Here is a 23,895-nt window from a genome sequence, read left to right as displayed (position 1 = left end):
TGTGGGGATTTCAACATTGACCTACTAAATCCCAACAAACACAAATCGACGGAAGAGTTTATTGAAACACTGTATAGTTTGAGTCTTTTTCCAACAATCACAAAACCAACCAGAATAACATGTAATGGTGCCACTCTGATAGATAACATTTTTACAAATAATATGGAAATTAATTCTTTAAGTGGAATATTAATTAATGATATAAGTGACCACCTACCAATCTTTGTGACTCATGACTGTAATTTTATTAGGAAAATTGAGTGTAATGAGACTATATTTAAGAGATTAAGGACAGAAGAAACTATTTCTGCATTTAGAATGGAGCTAATAAAGTATAATTGGAAGGAAGTAATGAAGGAAGCTGATCCTAACGAGGCATATGAACTATTCTTAGATATATTTATAACTTTATATAATAAAAACTGTCCAATGAAACAATACTGTAATAAAAGGAAACATTCTGAAACACCCTGGATGTCTAAAGGAATTCAAAATGCTTATAAAAAAAAGAATACCCTTTATAGGAATTTCATAAAATATAGAACGAAAGAATCTGAGTTAAAATATAAGAAATATAAAAATAAATTAACTACCATAATGAGGATATGTAAGAAGGATTATTATAACAAATTACTACATAATAACAAAGATAATATTAAAGGAACATGGAATACATTAAATGCAATTATTACTAAAGGCCTTAATAAAATTAATTATCCGGAAAACTTTAACGAGAATGATAAGACGTGGTCAAATATGAATGAAGTGGTTGACAGATTCAACAATTACTTTGTTAATGTGGGTCCTAATTTGGCCAAAGACATAAATTACACAGGGACGAATTATTTTGTGATGGACCATGTGGACAATAACCCATATTCATTGTTTTTGGGAACTGTAGAAGGCAGGGAAATTATAGAGATTGTAAATAAATGTAATAATAAAACTTCCAAAGATTGTGATGACATTGATATGTCTATATTAAAAAAAGTAATAGACGGGATTGTTGACCCACTACTACTGATCGAATTTAAAATCCTCCTCCTGACCTACAAAGCTCTAAATGGTCAAGCACCATCATACCTAGAAGAGCTCTTAGTACCTTATTGTCCTAGTAGAGCACTACGCTCCCAGAATGCAGAGCTACTTGCGGTTCCTAGAGTCTCTAAAAGTAGACTGGGGGCCAGAGCCTTCAGCTATCAGGCTCCGCTCCTGTGGAACCAGCTCCCAATTTGGGTTCAAGGGGCAGACACCGTCACCACATTTAAGAGTAAACTGAAAACCCTCCTCTTTGATAAAGCTTATAGTTAAAGGGATACTTCACCGATTTAGCATTCAGCTTTGTATCAGTAGAAACCCGATAGTATTTCTGAATGACCGTGCTTCCCTCCCTCATGTCCCCCTGAGACGAGAGATCTCTGCATTTGGGGCCTGGAAAAAATCTTCCGATGACGTAAAATGACGATTTTTGCGTCATCGGAAGATTTTTGGGCCAGTGGCAAGGACTACAGCCAGTATTAGGATCTACTTCCGTATGTTTTCAACACGCCCACAGGGGGTTGGACTGCCGAGTCTGGCCGAGGTATTCCGAATGAAAACGACTGTCAGCCATCTTGAACCTTCGCTAAACAGGCTTTCGGTTTTCAGCAGAAAACTTTTACAACAATTATCTGCATTCAAACTACCGGACGTGTGTACCACCGGGATACATCAGTACAGATCGGAGAATATGTAGGAAACGTTATTACAGACGCAATACTCGGCACACTACGTGAGCTTCGCCTGCACGGAGACCAGCGGTGTCGCTCAATGCCGCTAGCCGGCTACGGGACATCCTCATCGGCTAGGTGGAAAGCTAACGCTAGCTGTCCAACTGTCCCATCCATCCTGCTTGCAAGTGTCTGCTCATTAAACAACAAGCTGGACTACATCCTCCTTCAACGAAACTCCCAACGTGAGTTCAGTGACTGCTGTGTTTTTGTTTTTGTGGAAACATGCCTGAACAACAGTGTACCGGCACCGGGACTATCCAGCTACCAGGCTGCTCTCGCCGGCCCGTGGAGGTGGGCTGTGTTAAACGGACTGGTGTAGAAATAAAATCCAACTAGCTACTGCTAACTGCTGGTGGAGCTTGTGACTGTTAAATGCCGACCATTCGACATTCCACGCTAATTCACGGCTGTGTTTATACTCTGTGTTTAGCTACACCAATGCTAGTATGCGTTAGCTGAACTTTACGGATCCTGCTTGCAAGTGTCCGCTCATTTAGACCACAAACTGGACTACATCCAACTTCAACGAAACTCCCAACGTGAGTTCAGAGACTGCTGTGTTTTTGTTGTTGTGGAAACATGCCTGAATAGTGTACCGGACTGTCCAGCTACCAGGCCTGCTAGCCCTCCGAGCTAGAGATGCTCTGTCGCAGGGTAAAAGAGGTGGGCTGTGTTAACACGAAGTGGTGCAGAAATGTTTGATTTGTATCCATTTAACTGCTAACTGCTGGTGGAGTTTGTGAGTGTTAAATGCCGACCATTCTACATTGCACGCTAATTCACGGCTGTGTTTATGCTCGGTGTTTACAGCCCACCAAGCGCTAATGCTAGTATGTGTTAGCTGAACTTCACGGAGCCTATAAAGTGTGTGTACTAAATGTAGCCCGTTTCGTATGTCGTTTTTATATAATGTCGTTTTTATATAATGTCGTTTTTATATAATGTCGTTTTTATATTAAATGTGTAACACCACTTGAATCACGATGAAATGTTGTTTCGTGTATATGGTTGAAATGACAATAAAACACGCTTGAGTTGAGTTGAATGCCTCTGTCGGTCTGTCAAGCGGTAGGCGTGGCTTGGGAGTGGACTCAAAGCAACGAAGCAGGTGCATTCTGGGATTTGGTGTTTTTCATCCATATAAGACCAAAACACATTTTCTGGCTTTTCTTGGCCTAGAAGGCACAAATTTCAATTTTCTTTTCACATTTCTACTACATAAGTGACCCAATTTAAAGATATATTCAGCTTTCCAGCGGTGAAATATTCCTTTAAGGAGTGAGGAGTTGCAGCGTCCGCCTAACTGGCCCATCTGCTCCTCTTTGTAGTCAACAGTTTTATTTATCATATAATCAATAATATAGCAAGAGTAGAGGGAGGCAGGCCAGTACAGCCCGATCCGGTTGGGGAGAGTTCTTGCCCGACCAGGCACCTCTCTTTAACCTGCCTCTCTTAGTTATGCTATTATAATTCTAGACTGCCGGGGAAGTTCCTTCCTTCCTATGACACACTGCGCTCTCATCTCTGTTTTCACTTGTTTCCTTTTGTATGCATTCTGTCCCAGAAATGCTTTTTACTAACCTAGCTCTGGGAAGTTTACTCCCCGGAGTCCTTATGTTTCTTCATATTTGCAGAGAATCGCAGAGCATAGCAAATTCCCGGCCGCGTCCTGCTGCGTCCTGCTGCGTCCTGCTGCGTCCTGCTGCGTCCTGCTGCGTCCGCCGCATCCACCCATGCTCTGCAGCGCCACGTTACATCCGCAAACGCCCTGCTGTGATGTTCATACGCACAGAGTAGTCAGGATCCGGTATAGTAGACTGCACTACTCAGTATGACACGATGTGCCCTGCTATGACATGAACTTCCACGATGACCTTCAAAGTCACTGTTCCATTATCTTTAATGTGACTATTATTTGCCACTGTTCATCACACCCCCAACCGGCCCCGTCAGACACCGCCTACCAAGAGTCTGGGTCTGCCGAGGTTTCTTCCTAAAAGGGAGTTTTTCCTTGCCACTGTCGCAATAGCCACTGCTAATGCTTGCTCTTGAGGGAATTACTGTAATTGTTGGCGTTTTGGAATTTATAGAGCGTGGTCTAGACCTACTCTATCTGTAAAGTGTCTTGAGATAACTCTTGTTATGATTTGATACTATAAATACAATTGAATTGAATTGTATATTCTATCTCTATGCAGCCAGTGCACACAAGTGATTATCAGTTACACTCCACATATGCCTTCCTCAGTGTAATCAACCATAACAGAGGACATATTGAACAAAAATGACCAACAATAGATAAAAAGAGCTAAGGACACCGCAGCGTATGCAACAAACTTTATTAAAGCTGCAGTAGGTAAGATTGTGAAGAGCCAGGACTTTGCTAACAAATTTGAACATCGACAACTTCTCAGTCCCTCCTTCCTTTCTGCTGCAGCCCAAACCGTCTCCTAAGCCCCTCCCACACAACGGAGTTTGACAGAACTGCCGGCATGTCAGACAGACAACATTTTCAATAACTAAAACACTAACACAACATTAACTTTACTCACAAACAGTAAAACGATGCTAACTAGCAGGCTACCGTTAGCCATTTCAGCATCACATCAGACCGACCACTGTGCTAACGTTACTATCCTCCTCACCAACGTAGCTTTGTGGACTTTTGACTACTAATAACCAAGTGAAAAATAAATCATTCATGGTAATTATGTTACCTGTTGAGAGGAAATGTGGCTACGTCTGCATCGTTCTTCAGATCTTTAAAATCCTGCAGCCACGCCACCTCTGAAAAGCCACTTCATTATTCACAGAGTTTTGGAAAACTTTTCTGCAGCTCGTGCACGGGGAGAGGGGAGGGGAGAACGCTATATATGCGTGTGCCTGAGCAGTGATTGACAGGCAGATAGACCCCCCCCCTGTGGCCCTGATTGGAGAAAATCGACCGGGAGCGGTGGAATTTTGCCAATGGCACTACAGGCTGTAGGAGGTGCCAGAGGAGCTGTCTTTTTTTATATAATTCATGTAGTTCTACTGGAACATAGGGTCAGTTTCAGCAAATATGACAGAAAGTTAGTTTTATAAGACTTACCTACTGCATCTTTAAAGTGATGGTTCGGAGTAATTTCACACTAGGGTCCTTTGCACCATGACCTCGAGCCAAACACCCCCCCAGAAGCTTTTTTCACCTGGGTCGAACATTGGACGAGTTAGCATTATCAGCTGAATAGCTTAGCGCAGGGGCTAATGGATCCAGGCTTGTATCTCGTAAGTTACCCCACTAATAATGCCCGAAATGATACCAAACTTCTACACTAGTACAAATAGGTTATGCATTCATAAAACGATGGATTGGAAAGTTTGTAAGTACACCAGAAGTTTATGTAAATAACACTTGCCTGTTGGCTTCTGCTCTCTGCTGCTGCTGCTAGAGTGCTTAGGGCCGTCTACAAATTACAACACCGAAAAGAGATACAGCAAAAATATTTATTAATTTAATGATTAAATAAGGTAATGTCTCCAAACTTACCTCAATTATAACTTGTCTCCTGCTAGTTTTCAGGTGTTTGGCTCAAGGTCATGGTGCAAAGGACCCTAGCGTGAAATTACTCCGAACCATCACTTTAAGCAGAAGAAAATGAATGAACAACTCTTTTAAGTTTCCAGTATGTACTGGGTCAGCCTGTCGAATGTACCGAGTGCTCATGAATCCCAAACTTTTCCCACACTTAATGTAAACACACTCGCTGTTATCGTAAGGTACTGTTAATGCAGCCGGTGGTGCCACCAGCAGGTGGTGCAGTCACTCAAAACAACAACAACCAAAACAAGATCAAATAAACTGTTGTCTCAAACTGGGACATCTGCTAGTTGCTCCTCAAAAACAAATGACAGATTGTTGGTCAATGACATTTCTGTTATAGCGTATTGACTATTGAGCTTACATAGCCAATACCATATTTTGCAAAAAAGTATCAACACTCAATCACTGTGATGATGATGATTTTAATAACATCAGGTTTTAATTGAACTGTTCGAGGATTTGTTCAGGTGTACCTTTAGGGTTCTGATATATGCAGGCAGTGGCCCTCATTTATGAAACAAACGTGCAACAGAAAACAAGAGTAAAACCGGCTTACGGTCATTTCCATGCAAAGCTCGGCATTTATCAATATGGACGTGAGTGGAGGCTATGATCAAATCTCACGTCAAGTTTAAACTTGTGTACGCAAGTTTTCGAGTCAGTGTGGACTTGCGTCAGTATATAATTAGTTTAACAGGAGAAGGAGAAGTCATCAGTTGATCACTTATCGGCAATGGCAGATCTGGCTCTTTTAGAAGACCTCTATGTGCCAGTACAACAGTGCACAGGTAAGCACACGGGCCACGGTGGAGCGCTCTATCGGATTGATAAGGGCAGATGGCTCTGTCTTGCATCAGCGGGGGGGGGACCCTACTATACACGCCTGAAAAAGCCTGCAACATTGTTTTAGCCTGTGGGGTTCTGCACAACATCGCGCAGGAAAACAGGGTGCCATAAATGTAGTGATAGAGCCAGATGACCCGATGCCCAGAGAGCAGTGTCCAGCACAGCCCCAACTGGGGCTATACGAAGGAGACAGGATATTATTTCTCGCTTTCAAAAGGTCTAATGTTATATTTGGCAATGATATTCAATACAGGAAACATGACAATGCACAACCATTTATTTATTCTTCAGGTTTTCGTTTCTCTTTTTAAGTGTCGTGAATGGCCACAAGTGAACAATTTCTTTCTGCCATTGACCGACATATTTCGGCTTATTTTTTTCCAGCCTTGTTGCTGTCAGGAGACAGGATCGGGGTGGTGGTTCAGCACGGAGGGCGGAGGACACGTGCTCTCCCTCACAGTTTATGGTTGCCTGGCTCTGACTCATGAATAAAATAAAAGACACTGCATAAACTCTGCAACTGTGTTTATTTAAATATCGGTACACCTACATGGAGACCTAAGGCCGGTTACACACTGCATGCGTCGCGCGAGCGTGTCAGCTGCGTGGCGTGTCCGTTTATATTTCGGCTCCCATGTTAACAGGTTAGAGCTTACACACTGCCTGCGTAAGAGATGTGTGCCTGCTAGAAATAGAACCGACGCCTATATTTCACGTGAGACACGAGCGTGTTGGAAGCATTTCCAGGCAAAATAGAATAGGAAAACATGTTTATATGTCATTTAGACACGAATGCGTATTTTCCGCACTATAAGGCGCACCGGATTATAAGGCGCACCGGATTGTAAGGCGCACCTTCAATGAATGGCCTATTTTAGTCAAACGTTTGACTGGGGTTGCGTTATGCATCCACTAGATGGAGCTGTGCTAAAGGGAATGTCAACAAAACAGTCAGATAAAGTCAAACTTTATTAAGGGTTCTGACAACTCCGTTCACTCCCTCCTTATAGCATTTAAATCTAAATGGTCCGAGAAAATGTCGATCGTCTCAATGTGGTCCCTGACATGTTGTCATCGGTTTGTCCGCTTCCATTGGCCATATCAGAGGCAAACCTGAACGGATTGGCTAATCTGAGCTACCAAACAAAAGATTAGAAGCTAGGGAATACGATGACGCCTCACACATCGATCATGTAGCAAGCTGGGCAGAGAAGCTAGCGGCGATGACAAGTGCGGAAATGGAAAACTGTTTCGCATTTTTCCGTTGTGATTCGGCCAGAAACTTCAACATTGTGAGGCGAACAGACCGTTTTGGAATATAAAGCTTGGATATTACATTTCCTTGGACTCTTGTGGATTTATGAAAATCAAGTTTTGGGCAAAATACCACTTTGTTGCTGAAAGGAAAACGAAAACAGGTATGGATGCACTCTCGACACCTGCGCAGATTACGGCTGAATTGTTTTATTTTCTGTTACTTTGTAACAGTTGTGTAACTGCTATAAATCATCTTATGCTTTGTATGTGGGCTTCAATTAATCATTAGAGGCTAAGCTTTTCAATGGCTGTATATTTTGAAGATTTAATGCTTTAAAGTTAAAAAAAAACGCGAATGAGTGGAGGTTTTATCGAGGTTACAGCGACGCAGTGTCCCGTCAACGGGACAGTGATCCTTGAGAGGTTGATCCATATATAAGGCGCTCCGGATTATAAGGCGCACTGTCGTTTTTTGAGAAAATTAAAGGCTTTTAAGTGCGCCTTATAGTGCGGAAAATACGGTAAATTAAATTGTGATGTTTGAAAGTCTTGAGGTTTTGACATCAATGTAGATATAAATGTAATAAAAAATTTCAGAGAAAAGAATTTCAAATATTGCACCTGTCATACAGAACGAAATATTCTGTAACATATTTTACAGTCAATACTGCTAATGTTGTCTTGCTTTAATCAAATCAGTAGGCTATATATAAAGGGTAGGATAGGCTACAATAACAACATAGTGTGTGTTCTGAGTGACGGTCCAACATCAGATATAGAGCTATATAGGCTCTTTACAGCTACACAAAGTTGTTATAAACAGACAGCACACTTACCCATTTTTCAGAGTTTGAATCTGTCAGCGCTATGTCCCGAGATCAGCCCTCCCTGTACCTAGCAGCAGGAGCAGCGCCGCGTCAGACACGCTTCTGGTGTGTAGGACACAGAAAAATCCACGCAGCTGAGATGCAACAGAAACAGCACGCTCGCGAGACGCATGCAGTATGTAACCGGCCTAAGAGATTGCAATATAAGCCTGTATATTACTATTAGGACTATAGCATACATATGTCAAGGATGTATAAATTAAATAAACTTCAGCTGGAGTCCGATTTACCACGGCAACACTGTTGACCATGTTGCAAGCACATGTGGTATATCTATCTGTGCAAATAGAGCAGTATTGGCTGCTATTGGTACCAACTTGTCATCCTGCCACCTATTGTAAGCATCCAAAAGAGCTGATGAAATATGAACTCAACATGCTTCCACCCTCACAGATATGATGTTGTGTTGTGATAGGCTTACAGTACCAAAGTATCTCATGTGTATCTTTATTACATACGGGGGAGGACAGTCACTCATCTGTGACTCAATTACAAGAGGACAACAAAGGAGCAGTTGGAACAGTTTTGTCTGGAATCCACATGGCAATCATATTTGCTGCTTGTAAATTGAATTAGAAGACAGGAATGGGAGCAGGTAAAAGGCTGGCACAAGAGGGCTCTTGCTCTGCTCGTCAAGACTAATTGTGTCTCGGAGAGTGTCACAAAGGCTTGAATAGAGAGAGAGCACGCCTGTAATTAGAAGGCCTGTGTGCTTGTTCATCAACCCAGAACCATCGGCTCGTCTGACTGAGCCTGTGACAACAGAAGAAACAGCAGTTCACTGATTGTAGCATCAACCCTATCACAGTCAAATGTACATGTAATCTTAGGCTTTATGATGATCAGGAAAATGCACAGCACAGAAAGTCAAATCGGGTGGCTGGCTGGGCGGCTACAGCAACAATTCCAAACTCACAATCAATGCTCTGAAACTAAGAGCAGCGAAAGTATAAGAAATAATAGATGTTCATCTCATTTAATATCAGACGAAAGGGAATTTATCTCATTTTAACATGAGAAAGAGAGAGCACACTTTATCTCATCCTACCATGAAGCGAAACAAAACATCACTTTGTGATTTTATCTTGGGGACTTTCGACATGACTTACTGGGCCTTAATCTATTGACTCACTTTATTTCTTAGAAGTGCTATTTATGCTGCTGTTTCTGCTTCATTGGTTTGTACACAGTAGGCGAAGAGTCCAAAATGAACTCTCCACAAGGATACATTCTGTAGAATTTGTGTAAACCCACTGAACCATGGAGTGCCCTAAGTAGGGCTAAAGTGGACTATAGCCATCTGAAAACCTTTCGGCACAAGGCCTATGCTCTCTGTGTTGGTGACACTGACATTTTTACCTGTCTTAGAGTACACATTTGTTTACGGTCAATAAAGCTATCTTAATGTCAATGACCCAATGCCATGCAATGTTCCTAAACTCCTCTCTTTGCCTTCTGTCTATGCTAAGGCATGCCTGATAGCAGAGGAAATAAATCATAAATATATGCAGAAGTGTGTACAACTTTAACCGTGGGCAACACAAATACCCACAGCATAAAGGCATACAGCCTGCAAGATTTCAATTGCCATCTGTATTTACTCATGCATACACAATGCACAGGTAACATCTGCAGTAAACCAGTCATCCAGTGAGTCTCTGCTCTAAAAGTGTATTCAACTAGGACTGCATCCGTGTACTGACTGGAGAGGTCAGTGCATTACTATGCTAGCAATTCCCCTGGCCACTCAAATGACCGATGAGGTGGCAGTAATCGCATTAGAATCACTGGAGACTGGTGAGGCAGGCATGAGAGTAGTCAGATATGAGCAAATTATGTCTAAATGTTAATTACAACATCAGTGACATCATACTAGAAAATAATGTATTTACTTTAATATAATGAAGTAATGATTGAACAAATTCTGTTAAATAGAATAACAAGATAGAATGAAAATGAATAGGATACAGTAGAGGCTTTTTCAGTAGAGCATCTGGCATTGTTTTCCAGGTTGTGATTCTTACTTTCTTCTAGAGCTTGAATATCCAATGGTATGAGTGTATTTGGCTAAAGGGAAAGTTTTAAGCAACTAAGGCTTAGTGGCACAATATCCATACACAGTGTAAACAGTCTGTCCTTTTGTGCAGCCAGCACTCCCAAGCTTCATGGTCCATAGGCCCGGACATATTTTGCTTTGCTGTGCGGCTTTCAGCCCTAGTATACTTATATCAGTAGTCCAAGGTGTTAGCAGGTTAGTACAGAGAAGAAAAAAACATGTTTGTGTAAAACAAAAATTAAATCATGTATTCTGTAATACAACATCCAACCTCAGCATAAACCCCAATAGTCTGATCAGGTGGTTGATTAGCTGTTGTAAAGTCTCACACTTTTACAAATCTTCAAAATGAAGACAACACTACATGCTTAATATGTAAATATTTTGAATACAAGTGGTAGAAATAAGTCAGATCTTATTTCCTCTCTTGCAAACACTTGCTGTTTCCAAGTAGAATAACAGAGCTGAGCATGAGTTTAATATCTGATTTAATTACAGATGTCACATGGCCTGAGTGAATCCCAGAGAGAACCTCTCCTCTTAGTGCTTGCCCTAAATCCTGTGTTATGTAACTTGTAGTGTTCATAGGTAACCTCACCTCAGTCATAGCAGAATAACAACATGTCTGCATGTCAAACTTCTGTACGTACACTTTAGCACCAACATGTCAATCAAAAAGTCCAGAGAGATGCCCATTAAAATACAATTTACATACTAACAACTAAGGCGGAGTCTAGGCTATATGTAACTTTGGATTAATGGCTGGGTCCTACCAATAATGTTCTCCATATGACTGAAAGTAATCAATTTTTTTTTGCAGACCCATGAATATTGAATTTGAATTGAATTCACTAACATGGACAGTAGATCATAGAGATCTGTAATGTAAAATATTGCAGTGAAACTAATAGTGAACTATAACAAGTAGGCCTATCTATCCTTCTGTCTTTAAATGACTGTAGGGATTTAAACTAATCTGGAAAGGATTTCTTACAGTTTGAAAGCAGTTATGGAAGATTAGTATCAATTACTCTTGCTAAATACTGTTTTAATGACATTCCTAAATAATCACATTACATTTGTATTTTTATGTTGATATAAATATCTCTACGTAATGGATAATTATTCAACATTACTCAGTAGTTGCTTCATAGTTAGGAAATACATTTTGTTTGCGTTTGCTTGTGAAATCCCCAAATTATCAATCTAGTGGCTTTTGTGCTGAAAACTTTTTGGTCTTTGGACGTCTAATCTCATTTCAATGCCAGATACTCAATTTATACCAATATGCCATCACCTTAATCAGGGATAAGAAAAGATACCAGGCAATATTCTCCCAGGAATGTTGTTGGAGTACAAGCAGAGGATTTACTAACAGTTTTGTGAAGATGAGGTTTTATGTTACTGCCATATATCGGCCTATCACCGAGCCTTCAGAATACCATCACAGAGCATTGCCTTTGCTGTGCTCCCTATAGTGTGAGATAGACTTGTGTTGTCATATCAGTAGCAATAACTGTATAGCATTTCCTTTCCATTACTCACTGCTGTGGTTATATTATTTTCAGATATCAGGGGAGAGAGTGTTGAATTTACTTTTACAAATGCAAGGACACAATGTGCACAATAAATATGATAATTCTGGGAATGGTTTAATTGTTGAAAAATGTTAAACCCAAGATTTATGTTCCCTCCTACTTTTCATACAGTCCCTTACAATGTTCTAACTGTGCACCTATAGCCTATAGAATTGGTGAATCAATGATTAAAGTATTATAGTAGTAATTTCTCTTCAGTTGCTTATATATTTATCATATTGACCATGGCCTACAAAGATATGACAAGTTTTTAAATTCTAGAGAAGAATAACAGTGCAGAATATAGACCAAAATATTAACCTTAAAGTGGAATTAAAAAGAACGATGCTGATAAATGATGTCAAGCCAATTGAATTGAATTTTCCTCTACCTCTAAAATCAGAAGACACTGGCTTGTGTGATGAATGATGACATTTATTTGATTTGGGAGATATTACAGTAGGTACTGTCAAGAGCTATAAATGGATATAGTTTCACGATCATATTTTACTTCGAAGACCAATACTCTTTTGTGGATGTGCAGCAAGGATGGCAAAGGTGGAAGGGCCAGCCATTTGGAAGAAAATGATTGAGCAGTAAAAAGATATATATTTTTTGTCTAGTTGGATATTTCTCAAACAAAAATTGTTAGATTCAGATATTTGAGTTTTAAAATGCAGTTGAAGAATTTATTTATTTCTTAAAAGTTTACCCAACTCTATTAACAAATTTGGTGTGGTTTATCCATTTGAATCTTCAAATGTCAATAGTGAGGATCATACGCCAAAAATGAAAGCTTCATGTTTTTTCTTCACCTTGATGGAACAACATTTTTATTTGCAATTTTTTCTCCTTTCAGACATTGAAGTTCACAGCTCAACACCTGCCATTTATTCTAGAAATTCTAAAAAATAATGTGGTTAGCCTCTAGAACAAAAGCCACTTCAGGTGTTAAAGAAATCTTCAAGGAAAAGTTTTTGAATGAATTCTTCTTTTCACTTTGCCTTTCTTCATTGATGTGCCAGACACATTGAAAATCTAGTTTTAGTCAAATGGTTGCTTAAGTACTACTGCTCAGTACACTGAAGGTGGCAGACAGGCCTACTCATAAAGAATATTCCATTGATGTATTGTTATTTCAATGTGGTGGACTTTCACATTGTGGCTTTATCATTTTGAGGGCAAGACTACAAAATTATTTTTAATGACAGTATGCACCAGAGGTATTCCAGTTTCAAATTTAAATAAAATGTAGTGATGAGAAAATATAGGACAATGTACATCAGGGGTGTCAAACTCAATTTCACTAAGGGCCACACTGGAAAAAAAGAAACACATCAAGGGCCAGACATGTATAGTTTATTTCTTTTATTTCAAAAGTAAAATATCTTTGACTCAATTATTGCATGTCTCATATAGTCTTCTCACTTACATTTTGGTCCACATAAAGCCCTGAAAAAGTGAGAAAAAACATTCAAAAATTTAGAAAATCAAGCAAAACAATGATTACATTTTCTAAGTAGGCTACCTCTTTCACAGCCTGAATATGCAAACTCTCTGGTTCTGTGGGAATTTCTGAGTCTCAAAGTCGACAAATTTGCCAAATTCTGCTTTGAGTGTTGTGTAATTGCAAGTTGAAAACCAGTTTCCCATGTTTTTGTTTTGGCACATAACTAGGTGGGCCAAAATTGATTGTGAACCTAAATTGATATGCGGGCCGGATTTGGCCCACGGGCCTTGAGTTTGTGATGTAGATAGAGCAATTGGTCGATGGTGTGGTGTATTTTGTAGCGATGCTGCGTTGCTGTGTGGAAAGGAATCTGCCAACACTGTTTCTTGATTATAAAGGTTTATTTACAACAAGGAATTCAGCATCATGTACGAGCCCTGAAGAGCCCGGAGAGCGACCAGTTTCCCAGATTCTCAAAAGTCACTCTGCCTTTTCTTTGTTTGAACATGGTATATATCTATAATATGTGTAACATAGCTGGGGGAGGAAACAATACTTTGACCAATGACTATCATCCTTTTGGAACCAAGCCAACAAGGGCATCCCTAATTCTTTCCAGATGTTTCCAGAGAAGTGTCCAGCGAATGTAGGCTGAAGTTCATCTGGGTTTCTTTGTTACCCAAAGCTTAAATACAAATCATATAGAATTTGCAGATACAATAAGATGGCCATATACCTCATATTTACCCCCTTCGAGACTAATTAAGTCTCGAAACAAAAAGAGTAAGATTGGTACAAAATAACACTCTCCATTACATCATATTTCTTGTAGTATAACCTTAGCAATAACACAAGTTTTCATAGAGTGTGAACAATGTCAGGAAATGTAAACAAACATGTTATGGAGTGTAAGAGCGAAAAACCTGTCTGGCAGCTTCTTTCCAAATATCCATCAATCAATCTAGACAGGAAAATGCTCTCACGGCCCCTCTGCCCCAGGCGACCACCTCGGCACTCCAGATCAATTAGAAATCTTTTTATCAATCCATGTAATGTCTTGGTGTACTCAAATACATATGGTAGGCTCAGAAATCAAAATAAAATCAAAACAATGTCCAAATTCAGACTGATCAAATCATCGGATCTGTAAAAGGACCTCGCCTTACCTAGACCCCGCTGTCCCTAAGCATCAAGAAAAACATAAAAACATCTGAGGTCTCCATGTGTATCCCACAACAAAACATCACTTCTTCAAACAATTTTATACAAAACGAATATGACACAAAGAATATATCCACTGCAGCTCCTTCGCAGTGTTGATGGAATCTGAACATCTCCTTGTTCAGAGTTATCCAGTCCATTTTACTGTCCATATTCAAGTATCTGAATCCCCTCTGCACATTACCCCATATGCTCTGGAAGAAAAGAAAACACCAACCAGTATCTTTGCAAAACAACACATAAAAGAAAACATCAAATAAAATATCAAAATTACTATGAATGAATCAAAAAATAATATGAATGATATGAATAACATATGAATCACATGAATCACATTCCATTTCCCCCCTTTGATAAATAAAAAACACTAAACAATATCCAAAGAAATGTGAAAATGATGGCAAAATCAGATAAAAAATGGATATCTTTCCATCAATACTGCTAGATTTATCCTCAAATGGCGTTTTTCTCGGTTTTTACGTGTAACTGTCACGTTATTTTTTACGTGTAAATGTCACATTATTTTCTCAGGGAAAGGACGCCGGGAGGCGGCCGAAAAGGTCGCTCCATAAGCCGGGAGGCGCCCGCGAGGCGGCCTGCTGGGGACCAGCCGGGAGGCGGCCGAAAAGGACGCTCCATAAGCCGGGAGGCGCCCGCGAGACGGCCCGCGAGGCGGCCCGCTGGGGACACCCCACAATAACGGGATGGCGGAGGTTGGGTTTAGGAAAAAACTTACGGGGAAAGGGCGCCTTAAACGCCGGAGAAAGGGCGCCTTAAACGCCGGAGAAAGGGCGCCTTAAACACCGGGGAAAGGGCACCTTAAACGCCGGGGAAAGGGCGCCTTAAACGCCGGGAGACACGCCACAGTAACACACGGGACAAAACGCCACACGCAGGGACGCCATCCCCGGGAAACAAAGCGCCGCAAACGGGACGCGACCCCCGCTCGCCCGGGTGAAAGTCCTGTGTTGTTTGACCCATCCACCACCCGACCAACCTCCCTACGCGGATTTTCGGCTTTTTATATTACTCCATACAATTTCGTGCTGTGGTAACGAAATATGCTTCCCATTGAAATACATTAGTTCACATTTTCGTGTTGTCCACCACGTAAAAAACGACAAAAACGTCTTTGTGAACACGTATCAATAGATTCAAATAACGTCACATTTACACGAACTTCCATGAGACCGGGCTGAATAATAAAAGCATATTCAAAAGTTGCCTATGTTGTTGGTGCATAAAATAAAACGATGAAATGTTCTTTTAACATTTCCTGACTCACCAACTGAAATAACATGTTTGTCACAAGTCTTGTTAGAAGCTGCCACAGGTCATTTCAAATTTAATAGAATATATATCACCAGGTACTGACAAAATGTAAGATTTTCATACCAAGTTGCTTAATTTAGAGGCATGTCTTAACCCTTCATATAGATGTGTTCACATAAGAGTAGCTCTATTTTAAAAGTAGAACCAATTACTTCTTTAGAGTATATGTATTTTCAAAATGTGTGTTGTCGGTGCATTACCTCCTTTCTATTCGTCGTTATGCGTCGATGCGTCGATGCGTCAGAGCAAATCCAGTCTCTCTCCCCTCCTTCTCTGGTCAGTCTGCAGATGTCCACGCTCATCTGTGGGGATCTGTACCAACTTGTGACTGTCCTTGTCCTCAAATGTTGGATCTCTTTCCGGCCCTGATGACACCTCCTTTCAGATCTTCTGGGCACCTCTAGAATCCTGGCTCCAGACCCCTATGAGGGTTCATCGGTCCTCCAATTGGCCTTAACTGGCCCCTGAATCCTCTTCTGTAATTTCCTCTAGGATTCCATCCTGGTATATTGCAATCACGGGAAAAGTGTCCATCCTGTCCACAATTGAAACACGCTTGTGGAGATTGCATGAAATATGGATTAAATCTTCCAGCTCGTCCTCTTCCTCTTCCTCTCCAGTTCTGCATCTGTCCAGAAGCTAGCTGTGGGTATATAATAACTGGAATCACTAATGGTGACTGTTGATTTGGTGAACACTGATTTTGCATAACCAGTGTCTGCTTCTTGTCCTTCTTATCTTTCTCCAGCTGCATTCGATTGGGTTTTCTGAGAGTTTCTCGGTCTTGTTCTTTCTGCTCATGTTCCTTTCTCCTATATAGCTCTACTTGGTGAGCTACATGATCTGCATAGACACTTTTTGCCATGCTTCCAAGTCCAACCACCTCTTCCAGTTTGCTCCTCACTGGTGTGGGCAGTCCCTTCTGTAGTTTGGCTCGCAAAATTGACTGCTCCATGTGGCTCACATCTGGATCATTTCCAGTAATATTTCGACACATAAGCTCTTGGCTTGTCTTCTCGCCCCAATGGCTCAATTAGAATATTATCCGGATGCACATTTGTTGGAAACATATCTTTCAGTGCTCTCCACAGTCGACCTCTACTTGCGGCCAACAGCTCAGGATCATGTACAGCAGTTCCCACCTATCGATTAAGTCTAGCTTTCTGTAGAATTTCTTCCATAACTGGAACCCCAATGAGATTAGCCAAAAGTCTCTTAATGTCTCCCATAGCATACTGTGTTCCCACCAACATTTCTTCCAACTTTAGGATCCAAGGATGTGCTCCATCTTGAAGAACAGGCAACTTATCAAGAATATCTGACATATTCTGTCCTCGAATTATCACTGGAAGCATCTTTTTACTTGTCTTCCCTTTTCTTGACTTTCTCTCTTTTTGGGATCCTTTTTTCAGCAATTTGTCTCTCTGTATCTTCAGCTTCTCGTATTGCTCTTCCAATCGCTCCATGTCTCTTTCAATCTCTTCTATGCTAGACGCTGCAGGATGAAATCCCGTAGGTCCTATCCTCTCCAAATCTTCATCACTGTCTTCATCTTTACTTTCATCAGAGGTGTGATCTCTTGTATCTCTTCGTTTCCTCCATTCTTCATCCCCTCTTTTCTCCGCTTTGGCCAGCCTCCTTCTGATCACAGGATCATATTCACCCATGATCTCTTCTGAATCACTCTGATCATCATCATCTTCAAACTCCATCCTTCTGAACCTCACTTTACCCTTAGTTTCCAGACGTGTCGTTTTCTTCTTACTTTTGGAGTTTGGATTAATCTTTATGGTCGTTTCTGCTTGTCTTCTCTCTATTATTCGTTCATCTTCATCTCTGATGCAATAATCACCCTCCTGAGTGGTCACTGCCTCACTTTGTTCTATTGTCAGCACTGATCTGTAAAGGTCTTTATCAATTTCAGCATCATACATCTTCTGAGTCCAGGTGAAGTTGGGCTGAACTCCTCAAACTTCAGTTCATCTGTGAATGTTCAACAAAGTACTTTGTGGGCATGTATGACATTGCTTCTTTAATGTCAGTCTCTGATCATGCCCTGAAAACCATCTGGGTGTCCGCTTCAACCACTCAATCATGGGCAGTTGCAAATCTGTCACCCCTCCTTTTCTGCTGCTCCAACTCCCGATGTGTTTCTGGTGCCAGTATGTGGGGGATGGGACCAAAGTGGAGCGCTGAATACTGTGTCTGTTGGATGGAGGTCATGTAGTTCAGGGTCTGGTATTGTCCATCACTGGTTCTGTAGCTTGTTGGGGGAGTGAGACAGGTCCGCTCTGACATCCATCGAGGCACACTGAATAAACACAAAACACAACTCCTCCAAGAGGCATTAGCCTACTTTAATCATACTCATTTTAGTTTTCTTAATTCTCTTTCTACATTCTAACCTATGACACCATTGATTCAAAATATTGCTATAAAAATATTACCTAAGTAAGAAAAGTATCATAAACATATGTACTTCAAGTACTAAAAGTAACAACACAGAAAAGTCCCCACATTTTTAAACTGGAAATGATCACAGTAGTTCTATCAATCAACTAAGTATTTAAACAGCTAATCATTTCAAACAAACTTGTAGGCCTATATTTTTATTGGGCAGTTTAACAACAATAAAACATCATATTTTCATAAACATATGTTTTATCTACACAAATCCTAATTCTTTTTTAATTTGTGATATGTCAGATCACAATAATTTCCAAAAGCAATTCGTTTTGGAAATTACCATTAGTCATTCCTGAAAATTACCTAATTTGTCTCTTTTTCCTAGGTTTTGGTGCTTGTGATATAACAATTTTTTACCATTCTCATCTAAACGTTTACCCTCCTGTAGATTATAGCCCAAATACTGCAGTTATCTCTGTACCAACAATATTAATATGAACCCCATTATCCTAATTCAAAAATACATTCATCTCTTTCTTTGTCTTTCTGTCACTTTCACAACACTCTCTATCTGTCTTTAACCAACTTAGTACATTCTAGTACCCTTAACTTTCCCTTAAAGCCATGCCTTATTTTCTTTCCATTGTCTCATAAAACTTTCTTTTCCCTTTCTGCAACATACGCTAACCATTTTCTCTCAACTTTCCTAACTATCTTTTGTAAAATTGTTACCCCTTTAATATACAAAGTATATGAACCAGCTCAATCTAATGTTTCATTAAGATTGAATTAACTCGCTGTTTCTTCACAGGAATCGGATTCATTTGTTCTGTTTCCCACCTTCACAAATTTCACTCATTTCCTTGGCACAATGACATGACCATATGTGACAGTGGAGAACTTTAAGCAAAATCAAAAACCTTATAAAAATTGTCGAATTTTGAATTATTTTATTCAAAGTCAAATCATTTTAGATGTCTCGCCACTCAAAACAAGTGGTCCAACATTTTGGAATGGTAGAGGTGACAATCCTGGAGCCCAGCAATCAGTCCTCTCATCTCTTACTTCCAATAGAGGTATAGAGGCTGGAATTTTCTTATTCCAGGGTGATCAATCACTGGTCTGGGTTCCAGACGCAAATCATCTATGCCAGCTGTTAATCTTTTCTTTACTTCGCCCTTTTTTTTTTTCTTCAGGCCTGAGCCTTGTTTATGCCTTTTATCCTCAAATCTTTCTCCCAATTTTTCTTTTCATGCTTCAGAAGCAAGCATAGTTAAGGTTCCCTATTTAGAAAGACATTTTAAATTATTATGCCATTTCTCCAGACGTTTTATGACATTTTTCTATTTTTCTTTCTTTATATCTGTCAACATAACTCTCATTTATAGATTCAATGGATCTCAATCAAATAGTTTCATAGTCAAACAACCGCTACTTTAACAAACAGAATACTGCACCTCAAGTCTGAAAGTCTCCCCCTTTCTCATCTTTGCAGCACAGGCTGCAGCACCCCAGTGCAGGCAGGGAGTGGCTTAAACGTCTGTGGACCCTAACATTCCTTAAATTCTAGACATGCGCAGTTTCAGTTGCCAGTGCAACTTCAGAGTGACAAGTTCTCCAAAATCGCACTCCCAACTCAGCAACACAAAACAAAATGCACAAACCAACACAAACAACACAAAACATACAACACAAATCCTACTTTGAAACTTCTTAATTTGACTATAGTCTATTTTCTCTCTTTTTTCTTCTTCACTTATTTTACACTAATACTGACCTATAACGTCCTTCCAGAAGGCTCATGCATTTTAACACATTCAAAAACGTTCCCTTCAAAGGGGACTCATAGTTTTAACAGATTTTCAAAAATGTTCTCTCAAGAGAAAGACTCATAACTCTTTAACAAACTTTGGAAACGTTCTCAAAAGAGACTCATAGTTTTAACCGTAATGACCAGAATATTTTAACTAAAACTCCTGTTCCCAACCGAAACAGATATATATATCTATATATCTAATAAACAGAACATCACCATGACATATGCCACGCACACACAGTCTATCACACACCGCAGAGGCTCTGCTGTTCACACACACACACACACACACTCTATGGGCCCTATTTTAACGATCTGAAACTTAAGTATGAAACGCAAAACGCAAGTAGCTTTGTGGGCGGATCTCGGGCGCTGTTGCTATTATACCAGCGGGATAAATGACTCTTGCGCCCGACGCAAATCTAAAATGGGTTGGTCTGAAGTAGCTAGGTGTGGTTTGGGCGTAACGTGCAATAAACCAATCAAAGCGTCATCTCACATTCCCTTTAAGAGCAGGGCGCTTGTTCCATGGCGGATTACTATTATGAGCGCGGTTGCTTGCCTGGCGACGCCAGCGGGAGCTGCCCGATGCGAGATGCGGCAAAGTAATAAATGCCCGTCTTGGCTGGGTGGCGATGTTGCTGCGACCATTCGGGCGCATCTCCTCAAGTCTGGAGAGGATTGCTGCAGCAATGGAGCGTGGGCCTCAAAACGCCACACCTGCACCTGTTGTGCCCCTTCCTCTTCCCCCACTCCATCTCCCGTCCACCCGGCTCCACCAGGACCGCAGTCGCGTATTACTCCCGGACCAGATTCCGCCGGAGTGTCCAATCCCACCGTAGTTCAACATCACGTCTCTTTAAGTCCTCTAATATTTCCTCATTTATGTCATCAACACATCCATGATTCATGGAAATGTGTAAAACACAACAAGCCACAAAGAATGCTGCGACTTTTTGAGGACTGTAAGTGCCTCCTGACCTATCCAAACACATGAAGCGCATTTTCAGTAATATTTTCCTTTGTAATTATGTATGGTTTTCAAAAATGGGAACTGCTGTAGATGAGAGAAGTGTATGCGCGTTGTGCACACGCTACATTATGGCCAAGCATGCGCCCCTAAAATAGCATCTGAATAACGCGCTACTGACTTTAGACTAGCGCCACTGACTTTAGACCAGGTTTTTCCTGGTCAGTGGTGGAATTGTTTTCTGAAACTGCAAAATAGGACCAGGTAACGTTTGCGCCGGAACACGCCTCCTCTTTTCGCTGAAGCGCCCCCGGGAGCGCAAATACATTCCCTAATTTACCGACGTGCGTCTGTGGAGGTAAAAGTCCGCTGTGCGTCGGGTGCAAAATAGGAATGATACATGCGTCGGTGTACAAAGGCAATTGCGCTGAGTGCAAGATAGGGCCCTATGTCTCTCATACACATCCAGCAACCAGAATGCATTCATTATAGGCCTACAATTCCTAAGGCATGATTCCGCCGTTTCCTTTTTTTGAATTTTTGTTACCTTTTGAGGTATAGACTACAATGCGAGATTACTTCAATCATAAATTCGTCAACCCATGAAATCTGTAATTTCCATTGCAATGGCGTTATCACCCTTATTTCCTTATTCCCCTTATTTCCTCTATTTTCTCTTATTTCCCTTTATCTTCTCCAAGACAAATTTCCCTAGCCAGACACACTGGCTTCATATGTTGTCATTACTACCAGTAAAGTGAAGGGTGTTACCCCCAAAAAAGCATCGGCTAAAACCTTACAACATATGTTGCAGCACAGTGTTTCCATTTCAGCTCAATGTGAGAGTCGTTACTGAGTTTTGCTGTCATTTACAGTCGTGCTGCTTTCACTCCTCTCCTCTGATCTATTTCACAGACAGTTCAGAAAGCTCTATTGTCAGTAAAGATAATTAAAAAAGTTTGCCGACAATGCTAGCAGCTGAGCAGACAGAGAGCAGACAGGTTGACTTGGCAGTCCACTTTGCTCTCTTTACCAATACAAGCATATGTGCATGCAGGCTAAAATTCAACCATGCTGTGTTTTTTTTCGAGATTAAGCTATAAGCAGAAGGAAACTCCGCTAGCTGCTAGGCTAATATATGCAGTGTAAAGTGCAATGGGAAAACACTGCATCGGTAATGTGTTCACCTCAGCTAAAAACGGAGAAATTTCCTTCCCTTCCCTACCGTGTATTAGGCTATATTAACCATTACCTATAGATATGACAAGTACTCAAGCTTATAAATAACTCAAAATAATCAAACACACAAAATAAATCCCCCATATATTTAATGGACAGTCCATCCTCTTGTGAAAAGTTGATGTGACGAGAAGCTTACGTTTTTTTCTCTCCATAATCTCTTGAATAGGTTAGAATGATGATAACAAAACAATGATTATTATGTTCATTATATTTCATGTCACACAACATATGCACTCCTGTAACTTTCACCAGCTAAAAATAAAATAAATAAATAAAAAAACAGGGTGATGATCATCGTGGTAGTGTCACGTTACCACCGGTTATGCTGTTATCGCCACAGCCCTAATTTCATCCACACTTGGTTATTGTTAACAGCTGTCTCTCTGTGATCAGAGTTTTAATAATATGTGACTTCTAAACTTGCAGCAGAACATATGGAAGACTTTGTGCCGCTAATAACAATCATTTGTCTCTGTCTGCTTGATGACACGTTGTTAATATCCAATGAATGTGTTTATGAGTTTATGCACATTTCAAGGCATTCGGCCATGGAAATTATGGGGCGTAATTGCAATCCATATGCATTGTTCATAAGTTGCGGAACAAGGTCACCAAAAGGTCATTAATTAAAAACAGAAGTTGTATTTCAGAGTTTGGCAGAATCAGATGTTGTTAACCTTATTCTCTTTTTAGACAACAGCATTGGATTTTAAAGGCAAGTGTGCAGGATCTCATTCACTTGCTGTACTTTATGTGCTAAAAGGGATGAGCCACCCAGTAGTTGTATAGTTGTCTACAGATATCCTTGAGGTCTTCATTCCCACTGACACAGGTTTAAACAATAGCTGCTGTGGACAGTGATTTATAAAAAAGGCTCGGGCAGTCTTTTTCAGCACCATAGAACCCACATGGAAGTGTTGCAGAGAATGGCCATGAAATAAGAAAAGAAAAATCTTTTGAAAAGTCCTCCCCAGACCGTCCTATCATTATGGCTGTATTCTAGCTTGCCCATTTTTGACTCGATCTCATCAGGATTCCAGTATGCTGGAATGAATTTGAATTTGACTATCAGGGCTGCAATAGTCTCAAATGATCCGCTTTCATATCTCCTCTCTGATGGTTACGAAAAATCGGCCTGCCTGTTCTGCTACAGTGAAATTCAGATGTTTCATAGTGAGTCAGACTTGAAAGCTCCCAAATCCTCTCAAATAAAAGCATGATGCAGCTCACTGGGATTATTGCATGTAACTGACAGATTTTACATATCATTGCCATGCTAATGATACATTTTTACATGACTACAGGAACAGTGTGTGAGCATGTGAGTGTGTGTGTGTCTGTCTGTCTGTGTATGCATGTACATGCAGTCACACATGTAGTTCTTTATACAGGGCCTATAGGCTATAACGTGTCACCCTGGCACTTTGATACATGGATGAATCAGAAATTGCATCCAGTGGCTCACACATTTATTACAAGT

Source organism: Perca fluviatilis, chromosome 12 (assembly GCF_010015445.1).
Source record: "Perca fluviatilis chromosome 12, GENO_Pfluv_1.0, whole genome shotgun sequence".
NCBI classification, from domain to species: Eukaryota; Metazoa; Chordata; class Actinopteri; order Perciformes; family Percidae; genus Perca; species Perca fluviatilis.
The sequence above is the reverse complement of the archived record's forward strand: the minus strand, read 5'-3'. Positions refer to the sequence as shown.